General features: G+C 42.3%; 1 protein-coding gene across 5 annotated transcripts in view; it reads right to left on the bottom strand.

The window, feature by feature from the left end:
* The window catches only part of ppfia4 (PTPRF interacting protein alpha 4), a 289,705-nt gene that overhangs the window by 192,360 nt on the left and 71,489 nt on the right, over positions 1–25,856 (bottom strand). The window lies entirely within an intron of this gene.

Raw genomic sequence — 25,856 nt, 5'->3', positions numbered from 1 at the left:
GAATTTATGCGGACATTCCACTGTTTAAGGACATTTTTTTAATGAAAGACGTGCGCGCAAATTCTCCGAGTCGTTTCCGTGACGACTCGGCAAATCTGTGTGCGCCGCGACAGGAAAAACACCTCCGTGTTGAAAACCATTTGTAGAATTCAGGCGGCTTTTAATGGCTTTCAACAAGTGAGTAACTGAGAAATTGTTTAACAGCTTGGGCATGTTCCAACTTGCCCGTTAAGGTTTCCAACGGAGGTGTTTTTCCTGCCGCGACCCCCCGCGGTCGGGTCCGGCCCGACATGCGACTCTGCCCGCACGTTCTTTCATTACAAAATGACCGTTAACAATGGAATGTCCGAATAAACTCCTCATGCCGACTTCTTCTGAAAGTTCTCTGTTCTCTGACAACTTACTGCGTCAACAGAGCCTGAAATGTGGAAGTTTTCAACTTGAAACGGCGAGACACTGCCGCCTCGAAGCACAGATCGCTGTCAGGCGCCGTGGACCGTCCTTAAAGCGACACTACCAGACCAAAATCTCTCATCAGCCGTTAAAATTTTTACCGAAAACCAGCTGAATTTATTGAATGGTGTCCACCCAGTTGTGCCTTACAGTTTTGAAAAAATTTTATCAAACAAAGCAACAGTCTCTGAGCCATTCCTAAACAATGAAAAAAATCGACGAGCGGGTGGACGACTCCTCACTCAAAGACTGCCCACAGGCGAATGACGTAACCGACAGGCGTGAAAAAACTCTCGCATGCCCACGAGGGTTCAAGCATGTCTGATGTAATCACACGTGATTCAAATCCATATGGTTTTTGAAAAAATAATAAGGTCGGATACTTTTCTAATAGACCTCGTATACTCTAAAACAGTGTAAAATCAACTCCATCATGCTGTGAATGACTCTTATTGGAGTAGAAAAACTAGATTTGACAATAGAGCTGATTTCACTCTATAATAGTTTATTTTACTCGATTTAGACTGAGACCAAATGGTAACCCGAACAGTTTTCTCAATTGTTTGTAGCATAGACATTATAAAGGGCAGACACCACATCGACCGCTGCTGCCTGTTGCCGCTGACGAGCCGTGGTGCCGCCATCTTGAACTGGTCATCCGACCCGCTCCACTCAGTGCAATGGAGTGTCCGCGCATTTACAGTAATCCATCGTAACTCTCTGAATACTAAACTAATTTTCACACGGTTTTCTTTTCTGCAAACGTCACACATGTAGCTATGATAGAGAACAAATGGTTTGTCGTATTTTAGTATTCATAGTGGGATTAACAGTAATAGAATATTATGGTATAGCCTACACTTTAGACAGGTATTTAGCAAACACTGCAAACACATACATTATACATATAATTACACACACACACACACACACACACACACACACACACACACACACACACACACACACACACACACACACACACACACACACACACACACACACACTAATATATGACAGAGAAGCAGATAGTGACAGTAAAGTCAACTATTTTAGTAATTTGAAGAGACAGTATATATACAGTAAGCCTCTGCTCTTCTTTCCATGACAAAAACTCCTGTAATAGTGGAATGTGCCGTTCATTTCCAAACTGGAAGCTGTGTTTTATCCGGGACGTCGTCTGACTAGCACAGGAATTGTGAAAAGACGTGGACATCAGCACTTTTTCGGCACATTGAGACAGACGTGGGGAGGAATTCCGCGCGTTGCGGCGGTGCCGCATGGCGCAAAGCAACGCCGTGATGAAGCCTCACGGACATGTTCTGGCATGTCCAGGCACATCCACAATTTCTCAGATAATCACTCGATGGAAAAACCACCAACAGCTGTCTGAACGCCATCTCAAAGCCGTCCTATGAGACCAAAACGGAGGTGTTCCTTTGTCTCGCTCCATCAGCAAATCAGTTGTGACGCGCGAAGCCTCAGTTTGGCTTTCCATCGTAACACTCTGAATACTAAACTGATTTTCACACAGTTTTCTTTTCTGCAAACGTCACACATGTAGCTATGATAGAGAACAAATGGTTCGTCGTATTTTAGTATTCATAGTGGGATTAACAGTAATAGAATATTATGGTATAGCCTACACTTTAGACAGGTATTTAGCAAACACTGCAAACACATACATTATACATATAATTACACACAGTTCGGCTTTCCATGACAAAATCTCTTGTTAAAAGTGAAATCTGCCGGAAAATGGTTGATGTCCAGCTCTTGTGATAACCAGAGAAAGAGCACACAACGGTCCCGGCTCCACAGAGCCATCCGTTTAGAAATGATCCGGTGGTTTGTGGCTCTCGATGGTGGCACGGAGCGCGGCGAGCGTCCTTAAAGCCGTCCTTAAAGCTGTAGCAACAGTCCTTATTCTCTGTAAAGCCTGTAAAATCTTCACCGAAAGCCAGATAAATTTTTCGAATGGTTTCCAGCTGCCAGTCTCTAACAGTTTCTGAAAAAATTCTGATGGAAAAAAAAGCCCAAATCATTCCGCCATTTCCTGACAATGAAAATCTGCCGAAGGGGTGGACCACTCCTCACTCAAAGCCTGCTCACAGGCAAATGACGCAACCGACAGGCGTGGAAAAACTCACACATACGCACGAGGGTTCAAGCTTGTCTGACGCAAACAAACGTGATTCAAATCCATATGGTTTTTGAAAAAAATAATAAGGTCGGATACTTTTCTAATAGACCTCGTATGTGTGTGCATGTGTGTGTTATATAAGTTATAATCATTACACACACACACACACACACACACACACACACACATATATATATATATATATATATATATATATATATATATATATATATATATATATATATATATATATATATATATACATATATATATGAGGTCTGTCAATAAAGTAACGGTCCTTTTTATTTTTTTCAAAAACTATATGGATTTTATTCATATGTTTTTACGTCAGACATGCTTGAACCCTCATGCGCATGCATGAGTTTTTCCACACCTGTCGGTGACGTCATTCGCCTGTGAGCACGCCTTGGGAAGGAGTGGTCCCGCCCCCTCGTCGGATTTTCATTGTCTGGAAATGGCGGAATGAAAAGGACTTTTTTTCCATCAGAATTTTTTCAGAAGCTGTTAGAGACTGGCACCTAGAAACCATTAGAAAAATGTATCTGGCTTTCAGTGAAAATTTTACGCGCTTCACAGAGAATAAGGTCTGTTACTACAGCTTTAAGGACCCCTTTAAGGATGCTCGGCACGCCATGCTCCAAGCTGCGACGACGCGGCACAAGCCACCGGACCATTTCTAAACGGATGGTTCTGTGGATACGAGACCGCCGTGTGCTCTTTCTCTGGTTATCACAAGAGCTGGACATCAGCCATTTTCCGGCAGATTTCACTTTTAACAAGAGATTTTGTCATGGAAAGCCGAGCAGAGGCTTTGCGCGTCACGACCGATTTGCTTTGGAAGCGAGACAAAGGAACACCTCCATTTCGGCGTGTTGGACATGTCGATCTCGGCTTTCAATGCTTACCAGTCCAGTAAGTATCAGTGAAATTGTGGAGAGCTGGACATGTCCAAACTTGTCCTCTTACACGCCGAAACAGAGTTGTTCCTTTGTCTCAATTCCAAAGCGAATTGGTCTTTATGCACGAAGCCTCCGCTCGGGTTTCCATGACAAAATCTCTTGTTAAAAGTGAAATCTGCCGGAAAATGGCTGATGTCCAGCTCTTGTGATAACCAGAGAAAGAGCAGACGACGGTCTCGTATCCACAGAGCCATCCGTTTAGAAATGGTCCGGTGGCTTGTGCCGCGTCGACGCAGCTCGGAGCGTGGCGCGCCGAGCGTCCTTATAGGGGTCCTTAAAGCTGTAGTAATAGTCCTTATTCTCTGTGAAGCCCGTAAAATTTTCACCGAAAGCCAGATAAATTTTTCGAATAGTTTCCAGGTGCTTCAGCTTCTGAAAAAATTCTGATGGAAAAAAAGTCCTTTTCATTCCGCCATTTCCAGACAATGAAAATCCGACGAGGGGGCGGGACCACTCCTTCCCAAGGCGTGCTCACAGGCGAATGACGTCACCGACAGGTGTGGAAAAACTCACGCATGCGCACGAGGGTTCAAGCTTGTCTGACGTGAAAACATATGAATGAAATCCATATAGTTTTTGAAAAAAATAAAAAGGACCGTTACTTTATTGACAGACCTCGTGTATATATATACTGTATATATATATATATATAAATCATATATAGAGTATCAATTTTCTTCATATCAGGTCAGAGAGAGAAAGAGAGTTCCAAGGCTGTACAAAGCAGAGAGAGAATAAAATGTAAAGTAAATGTAAATTGTCAGATTAACACAAGAACATGACGTCCCGCCCCAAATCATATTCACACATGTACAAACTTGCTTGTGAAAGTTTCCCAGCTAAAAGCCCTGAAAGAGGACTTTTTTGCAGAGCTTCTTTCTCATGCTCCCTTTCTGCAGGCCAAGAGAGGTGAGTTTGGCAGTGTGGTGCAGAAAAACATCCTCCGCTCCAATCTCCTCCTGGACCATGTGTGTGTTTGTGTGTGTGTGTGTGTGTGTGTGTGTGTGAGACTGTGGACACCTTTGGAGCTGCTTTGTTGAAGCTTCACCCTCTCTGCAGCGCTGCAGCGCCTTACAATGAACAATAATACATTCTGTTTATATCACGCTTTACATAGTGCTAAAAGACACTACAAAACAGAGAAAATAATAAAGAACAAATAAAATATAGAATGAATAAAAAATAAGATTAGAAAATCAAACCTTCACTGTGTCTTGTGATGGAGTCACTATGATTACCGGTGCAAGATGGCGGCTGCATTTCTTGCACCTCAGCAACCAATGCGGCATCTGCTATGGAGTTTGCACATTTTTAGGCACACATTACTGTACTAAATCAGACCCTAAATGTGACCGATTCTAGAGTTAGCTGCTTACATTAGCTTTACTGTAGTCTGGTGGCACTCCTGTCCGCTGTAGTTGCCAATGACGGGCTCTGTCTTGCAGAATGAGTTCCTCATTGGCAATCGACTTGTAGTGCATCAGTAGACAGCAGTGCTCGACCCTTGCGCAGTGGCGGCTGGTGAAAAAAATCTTGGTGGGGCTGGTGTGCCAATAGATTTCCCTGCCTGGTCCAGTACAGGCATACAAATGAACAGTCGGAAAATTACTACAATTCCACAATAATCATTTACAGTTTTTCTCAATTACTAAAACACTAAACCCTGTTGTCTGAACCAAATGCTCAGTTGTCTGAACCCACTGGCTGAATCAGTCACTCTTTTGGCAAAACCATAAGCACTTTTCACCTGTTTAGACACAACTTGCAAACACATTTTCATTGTGATGCACCTGTGTAGCATAATGGTGAGCACAGGTGGCAAAGGTCAAACACAGTTAAAGCACTGGTGTGAACACAACAACTCAAAACTGATTACACTTGTGTCCAATGATGTGAGGGAACATATATAAGCCAGTTCAGAGAGCACTGGTTTGTGAGTCACGACAACGGATAGAAATCTGAGAGGAGGAGTTCATGTGAGAGGTGGTCGAGGTGGTCGAAGTGTTCAGTGAAGACAAAGAAGAGTAATATCTGATGAAATCAGAGCTACTGTGATTGAATATGTTCTTGTCCATGGTATGAGCCTGAGGGAGGCTGGACAACGGGTCCAACCAAACATCAGTAGATTCACTGTGTCCACCAGAATCAAAAGATTTAGAGAAGAGAACAGGTCATGACCTTTTCTGACATTATAGTATGTAAATATTGACAGGAATTACTGTATGACTATACTATATACTGTACCACAGTACACTGGAAGTAAATATATGTTTCAGTACATCACTGTGCCAATGTACTGTAGTATTGTAATGGAGGGTCAGTCTAACTGTTTGTAGGCCTAGTATTCCATGTATATTTTTGTACTTTATTTTTACGTAGGCTTACTGTATACAAGTGATTTCTGTTAGATTTGTACTGTACAAGTGATACATGTAAATGCACAGGACTTCTTTTTTACATACTTTTTTTTTACTATGTACAAGTGCTAAAAGCACAGGATTTCTGTTAGTTTTTGTACTGTAAAAGTACTATGTGTATGATTTTTCACAGTTGTTAAAACACTAAACTCTATTCCCTGAATCAAATTCTCAAATGCCTGAACACATTTATTATAGACTACTTTCACCTTGGTAGGTGTATTTTGCAAAACACATTCACTCTTTCTGCAAAACTCTAAACACATTCTCATACAATAAAACACATTTTGATGCACTTCTTGCCAACCAAACCAGGCAGAAGATAAACACAATTAAAGCACAATTGACACCAGGTAGACCAGGTACATCAACTCAAAATTGATAACACATGTATCTAATGATATGACAACCAATATACAGTTTTTTTAATTGCTAAAACACAAAACCCAATTCTCTAAACCAAATGGCCAGTTCTCTAAACATATTTAATAAAACTAGCCCCCATTTGCCAAAACCATAAACACATTTCACATGAAGACACAATTCACAAAACGCAGTCCTCCTTTTCTCATCAATCTAAACACATTTTGCCTTGCTAAAACACAAGTTGCATAAAACTCTGCTCAGATTCTCAATTTAAAGCTCAAGTGATGCAAAATGCTTGCCACAGTCAGCAAAACCTGAACACAATGTACACACCTGGCTTCATTCATTAAACATAACGACTCAGCATTGTAGACACTTGTTGCAAATTATGTGACCACACCTATAGAAGCCAGCTCAGAGTGCACAGTTTGCTGAAGGTTCCAAATGTATACAGTACCACAATGGACAGAGGTGGAATCAGAGGAAGAGAGTTAGAGTCAGAGGAGGGAGAGGAGCAGGCTGAGGAGGGAGAGAAGCAGGCCAAGGAGGGAGAGGAGCAGGCCAAGGAGGGAGAGAAGCAGGCCAAGGAGGGAGAGGAGCAGGCCAAGGAGGGAGTGGAGCAGGCCAAGGAGGGAGTGGAGCAGGCCAAGGAGGGAGAGGAGCAGGCCAAGGAGGGAGAGAAGCAGGCCAAGGAGGGAGTGGAGCAGGCCAAGGAGGGAAGTGGAGCAGGCCAAGGAGGGAAAGGAGCAGGCCAAGGAGGGAGAGGAGCAGGCCAAGGAAGGAGAGGAGCAGGCCAAGGAGGGAGAGGAGCAGGCCAAGGAGGGAGAGGAGCAGGCCAAGGAGGGAGTGGAGCAGGCCAAGGAGGGAGAGCAAGGCAAACTCGCGCCATCACGCTTGCAATGTAGATGAGGTCCTGTGGCCTGACCCAGCTCGACGATGTGTTGCCACACAATGGTGTGTGTGTGTGTGTGTGTGTGTGTGTGTGTGTGTGTGTGTGTGTGGTATAGTTCAATAAATAAAAAAACCATCACACCCTGAACATTGTGTCTTCAATGAGTATTGTGTGTAATGGATCCTCTGTAGTGTTTGCATTGAGTTGTGATACAGTAGTGTACATACTGTATTCTCTGTAGATTTATACTGTTCATATGAAACACACAAATCTATGAATGCTACATACTCTACAGTAATATATTTTGAGAACAGATACTGTTCAGATACAGATACTATGCTTTGGCAGTTGCGAACAAACGTAAAAAGGACATTCTCACACACTGAACATTGTGTTTTCAGTTGTTTTGTTGTAGTGTGTAATGATGCATATAGTGTTTACATTTTTGCAGGCTTAGCGTTTTGAGAAAATAGGGGAGAGTTTTGTGAAATGTGTTTTAGCAATTTAAAAAAACTGTAACATCAGCCGTTTCTCAGTGGCTTCAATAATCCGGAGATTCAGACAAGAGAACAGGTACAGTGTAAATGTCCATACTGTATACAGTAGGCCACACAGTACAAAGTCCACAGTTACGGCAGATGTTTACATGTAAGAATTCACTGGGCCAAAGCTTACTGTGTCACTGTCCTATTGCCTTTTCTTTGACTGTATTTTCACTTGTGTAGAATTGCAAGACTGCCAGGTGACGGTGGAAGGACCCCTATGTTCTCTCAGCCACAGGAGGCCCTGATAGTTGATATGGTCTTACAAAATAACACAATTAGACTCTGAGAAATCCAACATTGGGTGACTGAAGACAATGTCAATTTTGAAGCAATAAACACCGTCAGCCTTTCCACCATTGACCATGTCCTCAAGCGCAACAGGGTGCACACGAAGCAGGAGTATAGGGTACCCTTTGAATGCAACTCTGAGAGTGAAAGAGCTCAGATATGAGTATGTCCAAGTAAGTGTACATTCAGACACAGTACAATATTACTGCATACGAGGTCTGTTAGAAAAGTATCCGACCTTTTTATTTTTTTCAAAAACCATATGGATTTGAATCACGTGTGATTGCATCAGCCAAGCTTGAACCTTCGTGCGCATGCGTGAGTTTTTTCACACCTATCGGTTGCGTCATTCGCCTGTGAGCAGGCATTGTGTGAGCACTGGTCCACCCCTCTCGTCGTTTTTTTATTGCGATTAAATATCTGAACGATTTGGAGCTTTGCTGCATCAATTTTTTTCCAGAAACTGTGAGAGACCTCCAGGTGGACACCGTTCGGAAAATTAATATGGCTTTCAGGGACGATTTTATGGGGATTATACAGATTAAGGAGTGTTACTGCCGCTTTAAGGACGGCCCACAACTGCTGAGAACGCGGCGTGCTCCCAGCGCCGATCGACATGCTCAGACCCCGCTGAAACAACCAGATCATTTCCAACGTGAAGGCTTTGTTGATCCAGGACCTCATCTGACTTTCACAAAAAGGCAGAAGTCGTGGACATCAGCACTTTTTCGGCACAAAGGTGGATTTCAGATGGATTCCGGTTGCTTTTCAGTTGTGTGATTACCCGATTGTGATTGTGCATGAGCTGGACATGCCGGAACATGTCCTGGAAGGCTTCATCACGGCGTTGCTTTGCGCCATGCAGCTCCACCGCGACGCGCGGTGGAGTGACTGAAACGCAACCGACAGCCGTCTGAAATCCACCTTTAAGCCGTCCTGTGAGACCAACACCGAGGTGGTTTTGTCCCGTGTAATGAACGGCTCCGTGGCACGTCCCTCCGCTCCTCTTTCCATGACAAAAACTCCTGTAACAGTGGAATGTGCTGTTCATTTCTAAACTGGACGCTGTCTTGATCCGGTATGTCGTCTGACTAGCAAAGGAATTGTGAAAAGAGTGGACATCAGCATTTTTTCAGCACATTGAGACAGACGTGCGGAATGGCGCAAAGCAACGCCATGATGAAGCCTTCCAGGACATGTTGGGGCAGGTCCAACTCATGCACAATCACAATCGGATAATCACACGACTGAAAAGCAACTGGAATCCATCTGAAATCCACCTTTAAGCCGTCCTGTGAGACCAACACCGAGGTGGTTTGGTCCTTAAAGCGGCAGTAACACTCCTTAATCTGTATAATCCCCATAAAATCGTCCCTGAAAGCCATATTAATTTTCCGAACGGTGTCCACCTGGAGGTCTCTCACAGGTTCTGGAAAAAAATTGATGCAGCAAAGCTCCAAATTGTTCAGACATTTATTCGTAATAAAAAAACAACGAGAGGGGTGGACCAGTGCTCACACAAAGCCTGCTCACAGGCGAATGACGCAACCGACAGGCGTGAAAAAACTCACGCATGCGCACGAAGGTTCAAGCTTGGCTGATGCAATCACACGTGATTCAAATCCATATGGTTTTTGAAAAAAATAAAAAGGTCGGATACTTTTCTAACAGACCTCGTACATACTACTATCAGACTCAGTGGCTTTGCAGTACAAATCTACTAATCTACTAATCAGTATCGGCCTGTCTTGTTCACTTAGGAAAACAATCTATTTCTTCATATATTTGAACTGGATGCCAGTGAAAGACCCCATGAATATATATTTGTGGATGAAGCAGGTTTTGATCTTGCGAAGAGCAGACGGAGGGGCCGGAACATAATTGGTCAGCAAGCCATTGTTGATGTCCCTGGTCAACGTGGTGGCAATGTGACCATTTGTGTTGCTATAAGCAACCATGGGGTTCTCCATCAACATGTCACAGTGGGGCCATGTAACACTCAGCACCTTCTAACTTTTCTTGCAGGTCTTCGGGATGTTTTGACAGAGAGGCAGAATGAGCTGAATGATCAATATACTTATGTCATTGTTTGGGACAATGTCAGCTTCCATCACACTTGCTGAAATAAGGGAATGGTTTAACATCAATGACCAGCTCATCAATTTGTACCTCCCACCATCCTCCCCTTTCCTAAACCCCATAGAGGAGTTTTCTCAAGTTGGAGGTGGAAGGTTTATGACAGGCAACCCTATATCAGGGTTGAGCTCCTGCAGGCCATGGAGTTGGCTTGTGGTGACATACATGAAGACTCGTGCCAAGGCTGGTTGCGCCACACTAGAGCCTTCTTCCCCCGTTGCCTCTGAAGGGAGAATATCGCTTGTGATGTCGGTGAAGTCCTGTGGCCTGACCCAGGCCAAAGGCATGATGAAGCTCAGTGAGCTTCTCGATTCCTTATTTATTTTCATTGTAATATTTTATTTTTTGATTGCAGATTTCCCCTATTTCTTTTACAGTTCTGTATTGCAATGAATAAAAAAATCCTCCAGGAGCTATTTGCCCTGAACACTGTGTCTTCCATTGTTTGATGTATTGTGTGATCACTGCTCAGCACGATTTTAATTTTGACTGCTTTGTGACTGATTCTGAAACCATTAGTTGGTTTTGAGCACAGTTAAAAGTGTTTTGAGGTGAATGTTCAGTTTTGTAACAAGAATCTAGGGTTTCAGGTATGTAGTTTGAATAATGGATTTTGTGTTCACAGATTAGGGAGAAGATGTCAAATCAAATCAAATCAATTTTATTTATATAGCGCCAAATCACAACAAACAGTTGCCCCAAGGCCTTCTCAAAATCAGCAGTTTCACAGATAAAGTTAACCATTTACAGCTATATTAGGCCTCATTTATACTTTGGAAAGGAACAGTATCAAATACAACACAACACTCAAGTTCTTGAGCAAAGAACATTTCACCCTTTTGACACCAATTACACACATAGTACACCAAACTGTACTGCACTGCCATTATCTTCAGCCAAACAGATCCTGGGGTTCACAATGACACCCCCTTAACAAAATAGAAAATATCATCAAATTTAGACTCTTTCAAAATATGGAAAAATTCTTCAGTTGACAAAAGAACATTATGTACATACTACAATGTTCACACCACCTTCCAAAAAAGAGGGGGGGGGGAGTGTGTGGGGGTTCTAAGATGAGTGGGGGTCTGGGGGACTGAGTGATTGTACGAAAAGAGAGAGAGGTGGTGTGTGTGTGTGTGTGTGTGTGTGTGTGTGTGTGTGTGTGTGTGTGTGTGTGTGTGTGTGTGTGAGAGAGAGAGAGAGAGAGAGAGAGAGAGAGAGAGAGAGAGAGAGAGAGAGGCCAAAATCGAGAGGAGCAAGTCGTGACTCACTTTAAAGAGGCAAAGAGCTGCCAAACAGTCAAATCCACAACCGAGACTCGATCCAGAAAACTTTTCTCCAAATCCTCACACCTTGTCCCCGTTATAAGATAAGATAAAGATAAACTTTATTGATCTCACAGAGGAGAAATTCACGTTACATCAGCTCTTAAGAAAACACACAGGGTGGGTGCAAGTAGAGGAAAATGTTCATCAAACAGCGATGACTTATGACAGTCGTCCTGCTCTGAACTATTCAGCGAAGCAGTTTGCGCATTTTTTTTTTTGTTGCAGACCTGAGCGCAATGTGCGACCACACGCCTCCTTAAAAAAACAAACAAACTCAAAACTCCAACAGACTTGGCTCCATTTGTAAGAACTGAGGCTGGGAGCTGCTTTTAGTCAGCGTTGTGCTGCTTCTTTTCCACCTACCAAACTCCCAGCCGCTGACGTGAGCGCAGCCAGTGTGTGGCAGATTGTAGTCGCTCCTTTATCCTAGGTTCCCCCCTTACTTACTCCAGCAAAACACACAGACAAAAAATAAATAACCCAAACATCGGTGGGGTTTTTGTTTCCACCAAAAACAGCAGCACTTTCAGGGGCGACCCAAGCCATTAAATTTGGCAATGCTGATTGGTCAGATATTTATTACTTTTCCTTAGCAACCATACACAGTTGGTCCAGGGGCAAAATTCTATCGTCCCCAAGCTATTAAATTTGGGGACGCTGATTGGCCAAATATTTATTATTTTTCCTTAGCAACTATAAACAATTGGTCATTTCACTGCACTTCAAGGGGTCTTTGAGTGAGCAACCAAGAAGCAAAATGATACATTCTGTCAGTGGAAATGCACTGTTGAATGAGAGTCAGCTGGTGGAAATGTTGTTTTAATAATTCAGATTACATGCAGGCACATACTATTAAATAAAACTAATCGACATTGATAATACTTTTTTTTTTAAATGTTTTATAATTTTCCCCTCCACATCTGGGACAGCAGTGCCTGAGCGCCCCCTATGGACCAACTGCCACTACCCTTGGGGCTAGAGTAAGATTTCACTGTATAATCATCATCATTTTAAAATATTTCTTTACATTTACTGAGGCAAACGTACGCATTTGCCACTATTCAGGGTTTTCACGTATCCCATAATTGCTTGCGAGCCAGAGAGCTGCTTGCAAGTAAAAAAAACATAGAGAATCCACATGATGACAATTATAAATGACTACAAAATACTACAAAAATGTAATTTTTATACTTTTCATCACGTTAATAAGAGAGTGCTGCATGATACCCTTAAAACTTGCTAAAACAATTATAACAATAATCCGTGTCTGCTACAGTTTAATCTGCGTGGAATTTAATAAGCGCAAACAGTGTTGTAAAGACAATATCAGAAGTTAAGAGCAAACTTCACTTTCCCCCGAACGACATGATCAGGAAGCGAGTGTAGCTCACAGCAGCTCCCACTGAAAATAACGGACAGACAGCCTGTGATTCTCACGTTTACATAAAACAAATGCAATAACGACGTCTATAAACCCAGAGAATATATTCATGAGAGTTTTAGGTACAATATAAAATAGTTTTATGTTGCGATGTTAATGGCGTTGTCTGTGTGCAGCGGTTAAAATGCAGCGTGATCAGAGTGTCTCAATGCAGTTCTCAATGTTACTGAGATCTCGCAGCACAGCGACCTCTTCGAAGTTTTGCGGGATTTGAAACCTGAAAAGCCTCAATGGGAGATCATCTTCATGGTAATGGCATCTAATGTTGTTTTCACTTGTTCAGTGGTGAAAAGAAGTGTTTTTACCCTGTTTTTAGACTGTCACATCCAATTAGCTGGTTAGCCTGTGATGGCATTAGCATTCTAAATCAATATTATAACTTTTGCTTTTGTTGAGAGTGAAAATATACCCCCCCCAAAACCATCTAAAAATTGAGCCTTGGTTGAAAAATACCAGCGTGCTTCTTTAATAGTGTACAATTATTTAAAAAAGAATTGAATCCTGGATGTTTGCACACCAGACTTCCATCTCAGCAGCTCTGCCTCTACCTCATGTCATCGGGGTAAAGTTGTAAGTACAGCAAGCCAGCTGAAAGATATGAAGCCTTATCTGACGGAATGATAGCTAACTAATAGGCCACTCAGCACACATGCTTAAAGCTAAGACTGCTGATAAATCTGAGTGCAAGTCAGGGGAACAGAAATGAGAGACTTTGAAGCCAGGGAACAGTCTGGTGTGTTAGTAATGTTCGCATGGTTAATGGAGTTTTGCAGAGGCAGCTATAGAGTATTCATGTCAGGTTTCTGTATGACACAGAGAAAACCTAAATCGAGACTTGATGCAAAAAAGAAAAAAAAAAAAGCCACTAAACTATTTTGCTACAAACCACACGGCAAACTCCTGCACTGAAAACTGGAGCCAATGTAAAAATGGCAAATCTTGCAATTCCTTGAATGTCCCATTGAGGCTGACTCCAAAAGTGACCCACTCCCCATAGACCCCCAAGTTAAAATCCCCAACGTTACAGCAGAAACAGAGTGTTTACAGCTTCAGCTTTGGTCTGTATAGCTGATTTTTCCATTTAAAATGCTACATGCAGTAGAAGCCTCTGGTTGTAGCTCTGCTCTGCTCCGAGTGAGTCGGCTGATCATTATGACACATTAGCTTGTGTGTGGATGTGGCAACAATGCTTGTGGACGTGCAGAAGGGGCGGAGATTTCCACATCACTATCTGGCTTTTTAAGGGTCCGGTGAACAACCTGGACAATCGCCATCATGGATTTGCGACAGGAGAAAGCGAAACACTCAGTCTGTGAGTCATAACCACAATATTAAGAGAAAAAAACAGAATAAAGAGTGTTGGACATCACCCTGCTGGGAGAAGCTTTATTCAGTGACTGTACAGAGTGATGCCAGCGGAGCTGAAGCGCCGGTGTCGCCGACCCGAATGGTCCCCCTAAAAAATTGGTCCCCCCCTGATGACACGGTTCACGGATTAACACCTCATTCTGCTCTCACGGAACCCTGGGCCCCACAGCCTCAGAGTAGGGCCCTGAGACCATGGCAGAACAAGGACAAACACATTTTTGAAGAATATCTTCTCAATATTATTGAGATATTATTATTCTCAAAATCACAAAAAATAGACATTTCTGTTCCTATCTCACACTACTAATCCTGCCTCTTGCCCAGCAATTGCTGGCTGAGGGAGAGACATGCTGTGGAGGGGAGCAGAGATCAATCACTAATGATTAAATGCAGAGTGGTGCATACAGAGCAAAAAGAGAAAGAAACACTCAGTGCATCATGGGAACCCCCCAGCAGTCTAAGTCTATAGCAGCATAACTAAGGGATGGTTCAGGGTCACCTGATCCAGCCCTAACTATAAGCTTAGCAAATCATTACAGTCTACGCTGTAATGAGCAGCTCTCCGCCCACTTCACGAGGAGTTTTTTCTCAATACACCGCAGTATGTTGAGGGCTACGCGCGTAGGACGGAAGAAATTAAATGTTTAATTTTCTTCGGCGTACAGCACAGCATGGAGCCTTCACGCGGGTACACGCAGCGACGTGCTACTGTCCGCTATTGTGAGCCCGCCCACTCTTCAACACGGTACTGTACACCATTTCACATCTCCCTGTTGTTCTTCTGGAGCTATAAATACTGCAAGATCGTTGCTTCACTTTATCATACTGGACTCATTATATGAGGACTGTGTTGTCGTTCCATAAAAGCGCTCTCGCACGCGCTCTCCCTCCCTCACTCTCTCCCTCTCTCTCTCTCTGTGTGTCTAATCAGAGCTGTGACTCTTTAAAATAAACGTGCACTCGCTGCATGTCGGTGCGCTCATCAAATGCCCTGATCGATCAGTCTGATCAAAGCTGAAAAGAGCTGTGACTCTTTAATAAAATAATAAAATAAACGCGCACTCACTGCATAAAAAAAAAAAAAAATGTTAAATGACTATTTTTGAGCCGCACCACACCATGCAGTAGAAAACAGCGCACTTCCACGGAGGCAGAAAATAGCACTGAACTTTAATAGCGGCATGGTACACGCAACTGTGTGCACACATTAAAACGCGAACACACGCAGCTGCAAGTATGAACGAACACTGAAAAAGGCTGAGTACGCGCGTATTTCAGGTGTATTTAAATGAAACACAACGCTGTAATGAGCAGCTCTATGAATACGCCACTGTGACAGGGGCTTAAGGCGCCTCTCTGTACCTCGCATGTGCCACATATCAGCCTCTAGTGAGCCACAACCGACCTGTCATTTGAGCTCCGCCCAACCTCGAATGGCTTGTGTCGTCGCATATGATCCACGTCGAGCCACATATGATCCACGTAGTGCCATGTTAAAGCGACGTTGGTGACGTTTAGGTATGGGTTTGGTCCAAACCTCCAGCCCTCCCACACTTGGTCCCTTTAAAAGATGGGCTTTTAATTCACAGCATCCATTCAAGATATCACATTTTTTAAACGCAGTCCAAAAAAGACGCTGCACTGAGTGAGTGTGCGCTCCCGCGCCAGAGGATACATATTCTGATGGGAAAACTACTTTGGCATGACACTGGAGGGGAGGCGAAATCCAGCCCTCACACAGTCACTTGCGGGGTCCCCCAGGGCTCCGTTCTTGGTCCTACCCTCTTCACCATCTATATGCTTCCCCTCGGTTGTGTCATCAGCAAGCATGGAATCAATTTCCATTGCTATGTTGATGACACACAACTATATTCAAGATCTCTCCCTCAAACCCACTTTCCGCCAACCTCACCCATCTCAGCTCCTGCTTGGAGGAGATCAAGGCATGGATGAGTCAAGACTTCCTGCAGCTAAATGGCTCAAAAACAGAAGCCATCCAAACCGGAACCTCAAATCAATTACGCTCCTCCCCCATCACCTCTGTTTCATTCTTTGGCCACACCATTACCCTCTCTCCCTCTGTTACCAACCTGGGGGTTAAGTTTGACCCCCAGCTCTCCTTTGATGCTCACGTTACTTCCATATGCAAAACTTCATTTTTTCACCTACGAAATATTTCCAGACTGTGCCCCTCCCTTTCCCTCCCTGCTGCAGAGAAGCTTGTCCATGCCTTTGTCTCCTCCAGGTTGGACTACTGTAACACACTCCTCATTGGGATCCCTGGCAGGAGCCTTCAAAAGCTCCAATATGTTCAAAACAGCGCTGCCAGGATCCTGATGAGGGTGCGGAAACATGAGCACATCACTCTCATCCTCCACACCCTCCACTGGCTCCCTGTTCACCTCCGTATAGAATACACAATCCTTCTGCACACGCATCACTGTCTGCACGGTGCGGCCCCCACTTACCTCACCGAACTGCTCACACCACAAACATCAACCCAGACCCGGTCAGGCCAACAGCACCATTTGCTCCCGCCCAGGACACGGCTTAGAACAGGGGTGGCCAAGTTCGGTCCTCGAGAGCCACCTTCCTGACACTCTTAGTTGTCTCCCTGCTCCAACACACCTGAATCCAATGAAAGGCTCATTAAAAGTCTGCTAACGAGTCTTTCATTGGATTCATTGGAAAACCTTCCTTTTTAGAAAAGCATATATGGACTAAATGCTGTTTGCTTTTTTTTAATGCACTGTTTTAAATTGTTGAAATTGCTGTATTTTGTTGTTTTATCTGTTTTCTCTGTTTGCCCTTGTAGCACTTTGAGGTTTGGTATCAAACAAAAAGTGCATTAGAAATAAAATTTATTATTATTATTATTAAAACCATCCCAACCGTGAAGCATGGGGGTGGAAACATCATACTCTGGGGGTGCTCTTCTGCAAAGGGGACAGGACGACTGTACCGTATTGAAGGGAGGATGGATGGGGTCATGTATTGTGAGATTCTGGCAAACAACCTCCTTGCCTCAGTAAGAGCATTGAAGATGGGTCATGGCTGGGTCTTCCAACATGACAATGACACCAAACACACAGCCAGGGCAACTAAGGAGGGGCTCTGTAAGAAGCATTTCAAGGTCCTGGAGTGGCATGGCCAGTCTCTAGACCTGAACTCAATAGAAAATCTTTGGAGGGAGCTGAAACTCCAAACCTGAAAGATTTGGAGAAGATCTGTGTGGAGGAGTGGACCAAAATCCCTGCTGCAGTGTGTGAAAACCTGGTGAAAAATGACAGGAAATGATTAACCTCTGTAATTGTAAACAAAGGCTACTGTACCAAATATTAACATTGATTTTCACAGGTGTTCAAATTCTTATTTGTAGCAGTAACATACAAATAAATTATTTAAAAAAATCATACATTGTGATTTCTGGATTTTTTTTTTTTTTTTTAGATTATGTCTCTCACAGTGGACATGCACCTAAGATGAAAATTTCAGACGCCTCCATGATTTCTAAGTGGGAGATCTTGCAAAATCACAGGGTGTTCAAATACTTATTTTCCTCACTGTATATACACCCGCTGTTGCAACTGTGGATCACTTACAAAAAAAAACAACAAAACAAACAATAATAATAATTTATTTATTTCTTCCGCAGCTTACAGTCACCATGAACCAACTTTTATCTTTGTGTTATGTCTTCAAAATCGCCCTTTTGTGCTCTCTCATCCTGCGTTCCTGGACAGCTCTGTCCTCCTTCTCGCAGCTTCACTGGTGTTATTTCTTCCGTGGCTTCAAACACACAGTCACTTTGACACCGTGATCCAACTTTTAACTTTGGTTTCATCCGTTACTGACTGCAAAATCACTGCAAAATATACAGTAGTATTCAGAATATTAGTAGTGCTATGTGACTAAAAAGATTAATCCAGGTTTTGAGTATATTTCTTATTGTTACATGGGAAACAAGGTACCAGTAGATTCAGTAGAGTCTCACAAATCCAACAAGACCAAGCATTCATGATATGCACACTCTTAAGGCTATGAAATTGGGCTATTATTAAAAAAAAGTAGAAAAGGGGGTGTTCACAATAATAGTAGCATCTGGTGTTGATGCTACAAACTCAAAACTATTATGTTCAAACTGCTTTTTTAGCAATCCTGTGAATCACTAAAGTAGTATTTAGTTGTATAACCACAGTTTTTCATGATTTCTTCAAATCTGCAAGGCATTAATTTTGTTAGTTTGGAACCAAGATTTTGCTCGTTTACTAGTGTGCTTGGGGTCATTGTCTTTTTGAAACACCCATTTCAAGGGCATGTCCTCTTCAGCATAAGGCAATATGACCTCTTCAAGTATTTTGACATATCCAAACTGATCCATGATACCTGGTATGCGATATATAGGCCCAACACCATAGTAGGAGAAACATGCCCATATCATGATGCTTGCACCACCATGCTTCACTGTCTTCACTGTGAACTGTGGCTTGAATTCAGAGTTTGGGGGTCGTCTCACAAACTGTCTGCGGCCCTTGGACCCAAAAAGAACAATTTTACTCTCATCAGTCCACAAAATATTCCTCCATTTCTCTTTAGGCCAGTTGATGTGTTCTTTGGCAAATTGTAACCTCTTCTGCACATGTCTTTTATTTAACAGAGGGACTTTGCGGGGGATTCTTGCAAATAAATTAGCTTCACACAGGCGTCTTCTAACTGTCACAGCATTACAGGTAACTCCAGACTGTCTTTGATCATCCTGGAGCTGATCAATGGGTGAGCCTTTGCCATTCTGGTTATTCTTCTATCCATTTTGATGGTTGATTTCCGTTTTCTTCCATGTGTCTCTGTTTTTTGTCCATTTAAAGCATTGGAGATCATTGTAGATGAACAGCCTATAATTTTTTGCACCTGCGTATAAGTTTTCCCCTCTCCAATCAACTTTTTAATCAAACTACACTGTTCATCTGAACAATGTCTTGAACGTCCCATTTTCCTCAGGCTTTCAAAGAGAAAAGCATGTTCAACAGCTGCTGGCTTCATCCTTACATAGAGGACACCTGATTCACACCTGTTTGTTCCACAAAATTGACGAACTCACTGACTGAATGCCACACTACTATTATTGTGAACACCCCCTTTTCTACTTTTTTTTACTAATAGTCCAATTTCATAGCCTTAAGAGTGTGCATATCATGAATCCTTGGTCTTGTTGGATTTGTGAGAATCTACTGAATCTACTGGTACCTTGTTATATACTCAAAACCAGGATTAATCTTTTTGGTCACATAGCACTACTATTATTCTCAGTGGTGGGCACATTTCCGATAATCCGATAACAGATAATTATCGAAGATAATGTTTTCTTTATCGGATTATCTTTTTAGATAACTTTAAAAATCATTATCGGACCAATTATCTTCCAATTAATCTTTGTCCAATAACTTTTAAACCGTTAAACAAAGCTGAACAGCGACAAGCATTTTTAAAATTAGTTTAGCACTCACCTGTTAAAAGTTCTGTAACAGACGCACAGCTATAACCTTTACAAACAGAAGAGAGCCGCTTGTATAAAAAGCATCTCAATCCTCTGCAGACAAAGGAGAAACAGCCCCAAAAGAAAAAAAAAACATTTCCTTAACACCATACCAATATGCTCGCGATATCACCTAAGTCATCCAGAGGCATACATTTTTAACTTATGGTTCAAATTTTAACCAAACAAATTTGTACAAGTTATTTAAAATTACTGTCGTGTCGGAAGTTTTATTAAGTGAAAATATCAAATCAAATCAAATCAATTTTATTTATATAGCGCCAAATCACAACAAACAGTTGCCCGAAGGCGCTTTATATTGTAAGGCAAAGCCATACAGTAATTACGGAAAAACCCCAACGGTCAAAACGACCTCCTGTGAGCAAGCACTTGGCGACAGTGGGAAGGAAAACTCCCTTTTAACAGGAAGAAACCTCCAGCAGAACCAGGCTCAGGTAGGGGCAGTCTTCTGCTGGGACTTGTTGGGGCTGAGGGAGAGAACCAGGAAAAAGACATGCTGTGGAGGGGAGCAGAGATCAATCACTAATGATTAAATGCAGAGTAGTGCGTACAGAGCAAAAAGAGAACGAAACACTCAGTGCATCATGGGAACCCCACAGCAGTCTAAGTCTATAGCAGCATAACTAAGGGATGGTTCAGGGTCACCTGATCCAGCCCTAACTATAAGCTTTAGCAAAAAGGAAAGTTTTAAGCCTAATCTTAAAAGTAGAGAGGGTGTCTGTCTTCCTGATCCGAATTGGGAGCTGGTTCCAGAGGAGAGGAGCCTGAAAGCTGAAGGCTCTGCCTCCCATTCTACTCTTAGAAACCCTAGGAACTACAAGTAAGCCTGCAGTCTGATAGCGAAGCGCTCTATTGGGGTGATATGGTACTATGAGGTCCCTAAGATAAGATGGGACCTGATTATTCAAAACCTTATAAGTAAGAAGAAGAATTTTAAATTCTATTCTAGAATTAACAGGAAGCCAATGAAGAGAAGCCAATATGGGTGAAATATGCTCTCTCCTTCTAGTCCCTGTCAGCATTTTGAATTAACTGAAGGCTTTTCAGGGAACTTTTAGGACAACCTGATAATAATGAATTACAGTAGTCCAGCCTAGAGGAAATAAATGCATGAATTAGTTTTTCAGCATCACTCTGAGACAAGACCTTTCTAATTTTAGAGATACTGCACAAATGCAAAAAAGCAGTCCTACATATTTGTTTAATATGCGCATTGAATGACATATCCTGATCAAAAATGACTCCAAGATTTCTCACAGTATTACTAGAGGTCAGGGTAATGCCATCCAGTGTAAGGATCTGGTTAGACACCATGCTTCTAAGATTTGTGGGGCCAAGTACAATAACTTCAGTTTTATCTGAGTTTAAAAGCAGGAAATTAGAGGTCATCCATGTCTTTATGCCTGTAAGACAATCCTGCAGTTTAGCTAATTGGTGTGTGTCCTCTGGCTTCATGGATAGATAAAGCTGGGTATCATCTGCGTAACAATGAAAATTTAAGCAATGCCGTCTAATAATACTGCCTGAGGGAAACATGTATAAAGTGAATAAAATTGGTCCTAGCACAGAACCTTGTGGAACTCCATAATTAACCTTAGTCTGTGAAGAAGATTCCCCATTTACATGAACAAATTGTAATCTATTAGATAAATATGATTCAAACCACCGCAGCGCAGTGCCTTTAATACCTACGGCATGCTCTAATCTCTGTAATAAAATTTTATGGTCAACAGTATGAAAAGCAGCACTGAGGTCTAACAGAACAAGCACAGAGATGAGTCCACTGTCTGAGGCCATAAGAAGATCATTTGTAACCTTCACTAATGCTGTTTCTGTACTATGATGAATTCTAAACCCTGACTGAAACTCTTCAAATAGACCATTCCTCTGCAGATGATCAGTTAGCTGTTTTACAACTACCCTTTCAAGAATTTTTGAGAGAAAAGGAAGGTTGGAGATTGGCCTATAATTAGCTAAGATAGCTGGGTCAAGTGATGGCTTTTTAAGTAATGGTTTAATTACTGCCACCTTAAAAGCCTGTGGTACATAGCCAACTAATAAAGATGGACTGATCATATTTAAGATCGAAGCATTAATTAATGGTAGGGCTTCCTTGAGCAGCCTGGTAGGAATCGGGTCTAATAGACATGTTGATGGTTTGGAGGAAGTAACTAATGAAAATAACTCAGACAGAACAATCGGAGAGAAAGAGTCTAACCAAATACCGGCATCACTGAAAGCAGCCAAAGAGAACGATATGTCTTTGGGATGGTTATGAGTAATTTTTTCTCTAATAGTTAAATTTTATTAGCAAAGAAAGTCATTGAAGTCATTACTAGTTAAAGTTAAAGGAATACTCGGCTTAATAGAGCTCTGACTCTTTGTCAGCCTGGCTACAGTGCTGAAAAGAAACCTGGGGTTGTTCTTATTTTCTTCAATTAGTGATGAGTAGTAAGATGTCCTAGCTTTACTGAGGGCTTTTTTATAGAGCAACAGACTCTTTTTCCAGGCTAAGTGAAGATCTTCTAAATTACTGAGATGCCATTTCCTCTCCAACTTACGGGTTATCTGCTTTAAGCTGCGAGTTTGTGAGTTATACCACGGAGTCAGGCACTTCTGATTTAAGGCTCTCTTTTTCAGAAGGAAGAAGGAATCATATCCTTAAACCTAGTTACAGCGCTTTCTGAAAGACTTCTACTGTAATGAAACTTATTCCCCACTGCTGGATAGTCCATCAGAGTAAATGTAAATGTTATTAAGAAATGATCAGATAGAAGGGGGTTTTCAGGGAATACTGTTAAGTCTTCAATTTCCATACCATAAGTCAGAACAAGATCTAAGGTATGATTAAAGTGGTGGGTGGACTCATTTACATTTTGAGCAAAACCAGTCGAGTCTAACAATAGATTAAATGCAGTGTTGAGGCTGTCATTCTCAGCATGTGTGTGGATGTTAAAATCGCCCACTATAATTATCTTATCTGAGCTAAGCACTAAGTCAGACAAAGGTCTGAATATTCACAGAGAAACTCACAGTAACAACCAGGTGGACAATAGATAATAACAAATAAAACTGGTTTTTGGGACTTCCAATTTGGATGGACAAGACTAAGAGACAAGCTTTCAAATGAATTAAAGCTCTGTCTGGGTTTTGGATTAATTAATAAGCTGGAGTGGAAGATTGCTGCTAATCCTCTGCCTCGGCCCGTGCTACGAGCGTTCTGGCAGTTAGTGTGACTCGGGGGTGTTGACTCATTTAAACTAACATATTCATCCTGCTGTAACCAGGTTTCTGTAAGGCAGAATAAATCAATATGTTGATCAATTATTATATAATTTACTAACAGGGACTTAGAAGAGAGATCTAATGTTTAATAGACCACATTTAACTGTTTTAGTCTGTGGTGGAGTTGAAGGTGCTATATTATTTTTTCTTTTTGAATTTTTATGCTTAAATAGATTTTTGCTGGTTATTGGTGGTCTGGGAGCAGGCACCGTCTCTACGGGGATGGGGTAATGAGGGGATGGCAGGGGGAGAGAAGCTGCAGAGAGGTGTGTAAGACTACAGCTCTACTTCCTGGTCCCAACCCTGGATAGTCACGGTTTGGAGGATTTAAGAAAATTGGCCAGATTTCTAGAAATGAGAGCTGCTCCATCCAAAGTGGGATGGATGCCGTCTCTCCTAACAAGACCAGATTTTCCCCAGAAGCTTTGCCAATTATCTATGAAGCCCACCTCATTTTTTGGACACCACTCAGACAGACAGCAATTCAGGGAGAACATGCGGCTAAACATGTCACTCCCGTTCCGATTGGGGAGGGGCCCAGAGAAAACTACAGAGTCCGACATTGTTTTGGCAAAGTTACACACCGATTCAATGTTAATTTTAGTGACCTCCGATTGGCGTAACCGGGTGTCATTACTGCCGACGTGAATTACAATCTTACCAAATTTACGCTTAGCCTTAGCCAGCAGTTTCAAATTTCCTTCAATGTCGCCTGCTCTGGCCCCCTGAAGACAATTGACTATGGTTGCTGGTGTCGCTAAATTCACATTTCTCAAAACAGAGTCGCCAATAACCAGAGTTTGTTCCTCGGTGGGTGTGTCGCCGAGTGGGGAAAAACGGTTAGAGATGTGAACGGGTTGGTGGTGTACAGGGGGCTTCTGTTTAGAACTACGCTTCCTCCTCACAGTCACCCAGTCGGCCTGCTTTCCCGGCTGCTCGGGATCCGCTGGAGGGTAACTAACGGCGGCTAAGCTACCTTGGTCCGCACCGACTACAGCGGCCTGGCTAGCTGTAGGATTTTCCAAGGTGCAGAGCCGAGTCTCCAATTCGCCCAGCCTGGCCTCCAAAGCTACAAATAAGCTACACTTATTACAAGTACCGTTACTGCTAAAGGAGGCCAAGGAATAACTAAACATTTCACACCCAGAGCAGAAAAGTGCGGGAGAGACAGGAGAAGCCGCCATGCTAAACCAGCTAAGAGCTAGTAGCTGCGCTAAGCTAGCGGATTCCTAAAAACACACAAAGTGAATAATGTGTAAATAATTTAGAGGTGATTCAGCAGAGGGAGTGCTTTAGTTAAGGCATGTGAAGATTACACTGTGAAACAAATCGTTATCTCGTTAAGTAGATCAATCTAACTGCGCAGATTAAACAGCTAACAGACACAGCAAAACACCGCTGTGCTCTGGAACAGGAAGTGATACAATACCGCAGTGAGAGCCAACCACCAGTAGAGGCAGAAACTTCTGCCTCTACTGGTGGCAGAAGTTTAGAAACTTCTGCCAATGGTAAGAAATATCAGATATACAAATGCATTTCAGACACTCTGTTCAGGCTCCACGGACAACAACATTAAACTCTAGTGCCTAAAACTCTCTTGAATATATTCTCTGCGTTTATAGATGTTGGTTTTATTTGTGTTTGTTAAATTCCACACACTTTAAATGTAGCAGACAGGGATTACTGTATCTGGAATTTTGTTTTCAAGGCCTCTACTGCCATCTACTGGTCAGTAGTGTTCACTAAGCATGTGGGAACCAGTAGATAGCAGTGTTCTATTTATTTTGACCCCGGTTATGTCAGATGATTGTCAAATCAACTTTTTTGGCTTTGCAAATGGCTTTTTTTGTCTGCAATGAATGTATACATTATACAAGTTTCACTTTTTTAATGGAATTACAACCTTATTTCTTTTTCAAATTCTCCAATTTTTTGCATCCAGCCTTATTTCATTTAGAAATTTCCTTGACAAATAATATCAGTCTATTAGGAAGTCAGGTTATGTGTTACACATATACATGTGTGTGTATATATTTTCCAACTTATTCCCATTGATGAAACTTTTCATTTTCTGCCTGAAAGCTTATTAGATGAGTGTGTTGAGGGCTCCGTTTGTTTACAAAATACACACACATTACAGACCTTGAAATCCAACAGCAGTGATTGATATTATCCAAAGATTTATGAACATACAAATTAACGTGCTTACACTTTATCGTGATTTTCTCCATTGTGAGATATAAAAGTGTCTTATCGTATCGTTCGTGTGTATATGCATTATAACGCAGCGCATGAGCAACGTTACGATATTCTTCAGAACGACAACATACGCAACATGCATCCAGCAGCATACACGTTGCTGTCATAGACAACTGCCTGTAAAGTTTTTTGGCAAGTTATAACTTTCTAAACAGCGTAATTTGTAATGAAAGCCACTTCATTTGTGCGGCTCTTTCAGCGCCATGTTTGTTTTTTCAGAGACAGCAGTAAGCTCCTCCTACCCCTCCGAACGGAGGGATTTGTAGCCCTTCGCCTTCCCCTCCGCCTCGCTCCAAAAAGAGAGACTCAGCCAGTGTTTAGCAGAGGCACTTTTACCCAGAATCCTTTGCGATCTGTTTGTTACAAAACCTCAGAATTAGTGCATTATTCAACATTAA

Source organism: Thalassophryne amazonica, chromosome 3 (assembly GCF_902500255.1).
Source record: "Thalassophryne amazonica chromosome 3, fThaAma1.1, whole genome shotgun sequence".
NCBI lineage: Eukaryota > Metazoa > Chordata > Actinopteri > Batrachoidiformes > Batrachoididae > Thalassophryne > Thalassophryne amazonica.
This window is presented reverse-complemented; position numbering and strand designations above follow the sequence as displayed.